The following is a 6,885-nucleotide window of genomic DNA, read 5'->3' on the forward strand; positions in this document are numbered from 1 at the left end:
TTAAACCCAATTTCACCTCACCTCACCTCACCTCACCTCACCTCATGTATCGTACATATCAAACAAATGGTTGACATACATAGCAATGAGTAGGTGACTGGGTGAGTGTTATTTATGAATATCCCAGCTATATTTTCTGTAAATATTCGAGACAATCTAATGATTGACATCATGACCATCGATCTACGCAATTGAGACTGAGAGGTATATAGTGGTATTGCGGGACCTTAGTCTGTCTTACAGACCCTGATACAAATAAATATCAAATACAGCCCATGCAAGTCTATAATGTTTGGCAAGTCTAGATTACTGCAGTATAGAGAGTCACTGGGCTCCCTTTTATTATATTTTTATTAAGATAACCGAACAACTGTTTTTTTCTGTACGATATGTTCATTTCAGAGTCTAGATGTTAGTCTAGCGGGACCTGTGAAGATCGGTGTTAAAATTATTCTTCGGCAACTCATGCTTGTCGTATGAGGCGGTTGGGGGGATGGGGTGGTCAGGCTCGCCGACTTTGTTCATGCATGCCCCCGTATCCCAATAGTGTAGATCGATGCTCTTAATGTCCATCACCCGATTGTTGACAGATCGCCGCCATATAGCCAGAATATTGACGAATTCTGCGTTAAACAACAAACAAGCAAACAAAAAACGTTTCGTGCGGCAATCTTGCATAAGGTATGACTTCGATTAATATTTATTTACTCTTACAGCCACACTGTTGAGACGCAGTTTATCTTTCTAAGATTGAAGAAGAAAGATTCCCAAAACCAATATAGGCTCGAGTTAACATGAAAACGACGAACATTTCTCAAAACTAAACACACCAAGAATGTGATATCTTGAAGTCAAATTCAAACAGACCATCCACTAAGTTTGTCCCAGGGGCTGCCAGAACATCGCATCTGCATCACAAATAGTGACTTCTAATGAAGTGGACAAGGCACGACACAGAGAAGATCCGGATCCATGTGGACATTTCGATAACAGCTGAAAATTGCAATCCTTACGCAATCAACCTTTTGTGATTCATGGCATGTCTCTCCTATTGATATGATTGATTTTTACTATCACGGAACATGAAAGGGCTTCCTACAAGCCGAGGCAGTTATGGCGTGAATCATATGTTGTGATAAGAGTTGAATGGTTCTTGTCCGTTGAACAAACTCAAGATCAAACTTAAAGTGTAACGAATGGAATGAAAGGCTTGGGAGATTTCAATACAGAACGCACCTTCATGTTATGACCGACCCCTGAGTCATGTGACGTTGAGTGAGTGAGGGAGTATGGTTTTACCCCCTTGAACGGTATGTCACGGCGTGTTAAAAAAGTGCCTGTTTGCCTCTTTCTTAATCATTGAATGGGTATGGTGTTGACATACCAGGGGTCATTATCGGGCCGAATCTTGAATTCGAAACCACAATCCTCGGATCAGGCACGCCAGTGCGACGAGACTTTGCACACGAATTGCCCCCTCCGAACATGACAAACCTAGAAACATAATCGAGGAGAACCGGGATTCGAACCAACGATCATAGGTTTCAGTCGACCCAAAGGGACACAGCGAATTGCGGCGCCTTAGACGATTGGGCTACATGATGTCCCCCCCCCCCCCCGAAGTTAATGTATTAATATATTCAAAGTGAATCCCCTTTGTCCGGAATCTCAGCTTTCGCAATTGACGTCGGGACCGTCGGGACCGTCAGTACGTACAGTGAAACCTGGTTAGTCAGGACAACAACAGACTGCTTGAAGTGCTTACAGTGAGCGAGTGAGCCCCCTCCCCCCCCCCCCCCCCCCCCCCGCTTCTGTTAATGAACTGAAGTTATTTGGAAAGAAACTGTACCCATTTCATCGTCCCCAGTACCAGCATCTTACAGAAAATGCTTGAATCCAGACGTTTTTTTTATTGTTCTAATGAATACATTCCTTGAACACTTTTTCGCAGGTCTGTTTAAGAAGATATATATAATGTCACTTGCACACTTGAACTTATGGCTTAACAACACACTTTAAATGCGTCGTATAGTCAAACTGAGTGGAAAGACGGACACTAAACCTGCCAGGCGGATTGTAAGTGTTCATTCAGCGATCCTAGATAAACTCAGCCCCCCTCGAGCGAGGACATAAACTTGTCTCCTTGCTTCTGAATGGTACACAGTGGGCGAAGGCTCATTCCGATACACTGTGCATGTATTAAACATCTAGAACGGTGGTCTCTGTTTTCATCCTGCCAAACAGACGTCAGACGAAAACGGGCAGCGTTCGAGCCTTCAAAAGAGGGTACTCTGTGCGTATAAACAGATTAGTACCAGTAATCAAGATGTCTGTCAGTGCCAAAGTGCATGTCGCCATAGTAAAACAAGCCACGAGAATCTCGTTACCTGCCGAGACTTGACACGTGCCGTGGGCTATTGCGCCATATTACTTGTCGGATACAGACAGGAAGTCAAAGGTCAAATTTGACACGCATGTGCAGAAGGTCGGAACTCGACTTCCTGTCGTGTGTATAGAGTTTGTTGGCATAACTTTTCTGTCATAAACTTCCTTGCGATTTTGTAATGTAAGAACCTAAAGACAGACGGTAGTGTAAAAAAGAGGGAATGTATTTTTTCATATATTGTCTTGCATAAATACGCAAACATTGTTCAGATGCAAAATACTACAGGAATCTGCAACATGTCACAATAACAATATTATTCTGTTGGTATTGCATTCTGATAAAAAATGTAAAAATACCCAAAAATACCACAATCTGTGACAGACATTCACCATCAGAATCTCTGCAACATTGTATCATAGCGGACACAGATCACAGAAGACAAACAGTTGTGTGTTAACACTTATACCACACAACGTCTGATAGGGATACTGATATAGCCCATGCTGTGACGGGGGGCACGGGGGCCCAGTCGTCTAAGGCGCCGCAATTCTCTGCGCAGAGTTGCGCCCCTTGGGCACGCCAGAGATTTATGATCGTGGGTTCGAAACCCAGTACGCCTCGATTATGTTTCTAGGTTGGCCAGGTCCATACCTGTGGTGTGGGTGATGTTAAACTGGAGCCTAGCATTGCTATGGTTGGTCACAAGGACGATTAAATGGCCAGGCTCGGTGACATGGTTGATTGCGTATGATCGTACCCCGACGTCGTGGATATTTGCTCATAATATTTGCTCATCACTTGATTGTTTGGTCACGAGTCCAGGAAGCTGTCATACAGCTGGAACACACACACGCCACGCCACGCCACGCCACGCCACGCATCGCCATGCTACGCAAAATTCAGACCTATTTGTTGGATCGCGAAGTGGTGGTTTTTCAAATATTCCTTTGGGTATCATCAACAGGGAAACAGGGGACAGTGACCCCTAATGTGAAACTGTACAGAGAAACTGCAGGTTGACCAAAGAAAGGACATCAAACATAAAGAGAGTTGTCTTTTTATCTTCCCCGGGCCTGAAAGAAGCAATCAGTCATTTTGCCTTGGCCTATTTAGATGAAACGCTTTAATCCACCACATCAATATGTCACTGCACCGTACGTCAGCTCCTCACCTGCACAGGTAACAGCCAAAGAGAACGCTGACTGGGTTCAGCCTTTCATCATATCCTCGGTATAGCAGTCCGGATTCGCAGTGTCTGGCAAGACTGGTTTGCCCACATTGTAATATGTCGACACACAATTTGTCTCTGGTTCGAGTCTTTGAAGTCGGCCAAAATTGGATCTACAGATGACTTGAAAGCACAGAGAACCTTGTTCTGATTGGTCCGAATAGATGTGTTTCTTAAATGATAGGTTGAAAGGGTGTTATATTTTTAAACATACATTCCACTCTGGGTGTCAATGAACGAGGAAATTCACTTATTTTTGAAGAGATGACAAATTCTTTAACCGATGCATACTCCAGTGCAACAACAGGGCACAGAGCAGGCATTGCAAATTGATACTATTTATGTTGTTTTTACTCTATTACATACTGATCCGTCTTCTATGTGTCAGTGTACACGACAGGCTTCTTGACACCCCAGTATAAGGCAAGTTTGATGCCATTTTTAGTGAGTATTTGAGTTACAATCAAGTTCACCTCAAATGTTCTGTCTGCTGTACATACTGGATAAGGAATGAAAAAATATATATATTTCACCCTAGCTGCTGTAAAGAACAGAAAGACATGATTTAACCTGATTCAATTTAAATAAATGTAAAAGAAATCCTAAGAAAGCCTATGCATGGGGTGTATCTTCAGCACAATCAAGGAGAGGGACACTTTTACATCTTCTGGGTTTTTTAACTTCTGTGCTTCTAAAACTCACTTTAATTTCTTGCCCTTAGGTATTGTTCGGGGTTTAAGTATAGTTATAGACTATAGATGTATATTAGACAATCGTGTTTGAATGAAGGATTGGTGAGTTTCTGTACATACAAAACTTGAATGTTTACAAGTATAACTTTGTAATATCCCCAAAACCATTGAAACAGCCACATACATTAATATTCAATATCAGACAACTATGATTTAGTGAACAATTAGACTGAAATATAATTCATATTCTAAACCATTTACAGTTGACATTAAAGGGCAAGTTCACACGGAAATTAACCTATTTTTCTTGTACTTTTTCCACATTAAAAGTGTTAACCTAGAAGTGTCATAGACAAAAATATAAAAATATCACAATTAATTAACATATTTTTCGCATTTAAACGATTTATATTTTTCACATTTACCAAGTGTTCTATTTCCACAACAAAAACACCATGGCTTATGCCCCTTGCAATATGACGTCATTGGTGCCAATTGATAAACATTATGACGTCATCATGCTTTGTTAGAGCCGCTTCACGTGGTGTAGGTCTAGGTGTGTGATTCTAGCGTCTCAGATGCCAGCCAGCATAGTGTTATGCTGAGTCACCACTGCGCCGGAGTGTGTCGTAGGCCATGTTGTTTTACCGCAAACTGGTACTTGATATCTTTTGCGTTGAGAATAGACAGGGACCCAGTTGAATTGGCACCAATTACGTCATAATCTAAGGGGGATAACTCAGGCCTGTTTAGCTCGAAAAACGAAGGCCTCATAACGGCATATCATTTTCACACTATTGTGAGCTTCCTACTTTTACTGTGAAAAAAATGAGTGTATATTTTCAAACACAGATACTAATTAATTCTAAAATTGCGTTTTGTTTAGAAAAAGAAAGAAAGTGATTTTTGCGTGTACACTTCCCCTTTAAGGTAGTATTTACAAACTTGTCAACATATTCACTCGTGTCTAGCTAAATGGTGACAGTTTTAATGACTGGGAGGGGTTGCATTGCCCTGACTCAGCATATGACGACATTATTGTTTTATTGTAGGTTCTTTAAGTACGTTTTAAACTAAGTGAATCATGTTTAATTAAAGAATTCCACACAAAACACGCAAAAACGTAACTATTGAGATAAAACGGCTCAGTACATGTATTTTCTGGTCTTTTGATCTTGATCCTAAACAATCCCTTTCTCGTGAGATGAACCACAAAGGCAAACAATGCTGATTGATTTTCACCTGTGGGTATCTACCTTGATCCCCCTTAAGTCTTATCTGGCGAGGGTGGCGTTAATTGGCTCAGGTAAACATTCAGGTTTAATGTTATACATGTTAGCAAAGCCGGAACATTTCGGGTATTGATAATGTAGATTGACATGGGGCGGACCTCCTCGTTAATCATATCTCTGTCAGCACAACAAATAATGTGATATTAAATATGGATAGCAATCGATGGCGGACATTGCTGTACTGGTTGGGAATGTAACGTGATGTAACGATTTCACGTTCCGTTACACTGAGTCAGGGCGACAATGTTAGATCCATAAAAGATAGCTATGTTGACATGTTTTATTTATAAACGTAAATAGCTTTCAACAATACATTTTCAGCGTAAACAGACAATGGATGGTAGACGGTGGATCGTTGATGGCCGACAGTGATGTGAGATCATTTGATCATTCTTATGGCCAAACAATTGCTTATTCATATGTTTCAGACTCTCTTTGCGATAGAATTGGCTAAACAATGATATGAAAAAAGCAAAATATCTGTATTTCAACGGAAACTGTAATTTCAATATTCTCAAGGTCAACCAATTATTTTGTAAAATACAATAGTGACAATTCCCTCGTGTCAGCCATGTTTTGAAAGGTCCTCTACCGATCACTGGGCTGCGCGTTATGGGGTCGGTGCTCCCGAGCTTACAAATTTAATCAAATATTTATCCATATGAAATGTGGAGATTGAACTGCACTGACAGGTGTCAAAGTAATAATGTTCAGATGGCACACATGTGTTACAACATGTACCGTGAACAATGATACAGCTTAACCTGAATAGTGGCTATTACCGTCAGGCCGTTATTAGCAACATACCAATTTTACCAACACATCAATATTACCAACATATCAATATTACCAACATATCAATACTATCAGCATATCAATGTGACCAACACACAAATATTACCAACACACAAATATTACCAACATATCAATATTACCAACATGTCGATACTATCAGCATATCAATGTGACCAACACACAAATATTACCAACATATCAGTATTACCAACATGTCGATACTATCAGCCTATCAATGTTACCAACACACCAATATTACCAACATATCAGTATTACCAACATACCAATTTCAAAATGTTAATATTAGCAAAACATCAATATTGACAACACATCAATATTACCATTATGGCAATATTACCGATATTAATTTTAACAAGATGTTGATATTACTAACATATCAAAATTACCAATATCAAGTTTAACAACATGTTTATATCACCAACACATCAATATTGACAACATAGTAAAATGACTTTAATTTTCACGCAAATA

Source organism: Haliotis rufescens, unplaced genomic scaffold (assembly GCF_023055435.1).
Source record: "Haliotis rufescens isolate VD_foot unplaced genomic scaffold, xgHalRufe1.0.p SCAF_12, whole genome shotgun sequence".
Classification (NCBI taxonomy): domain Eukaryota; kingdom Metazoa; phylum Mollusca; class Gastropoda; order Lepetellida; family Haliotidae; genus Haliotis; species Haliotis rufescens.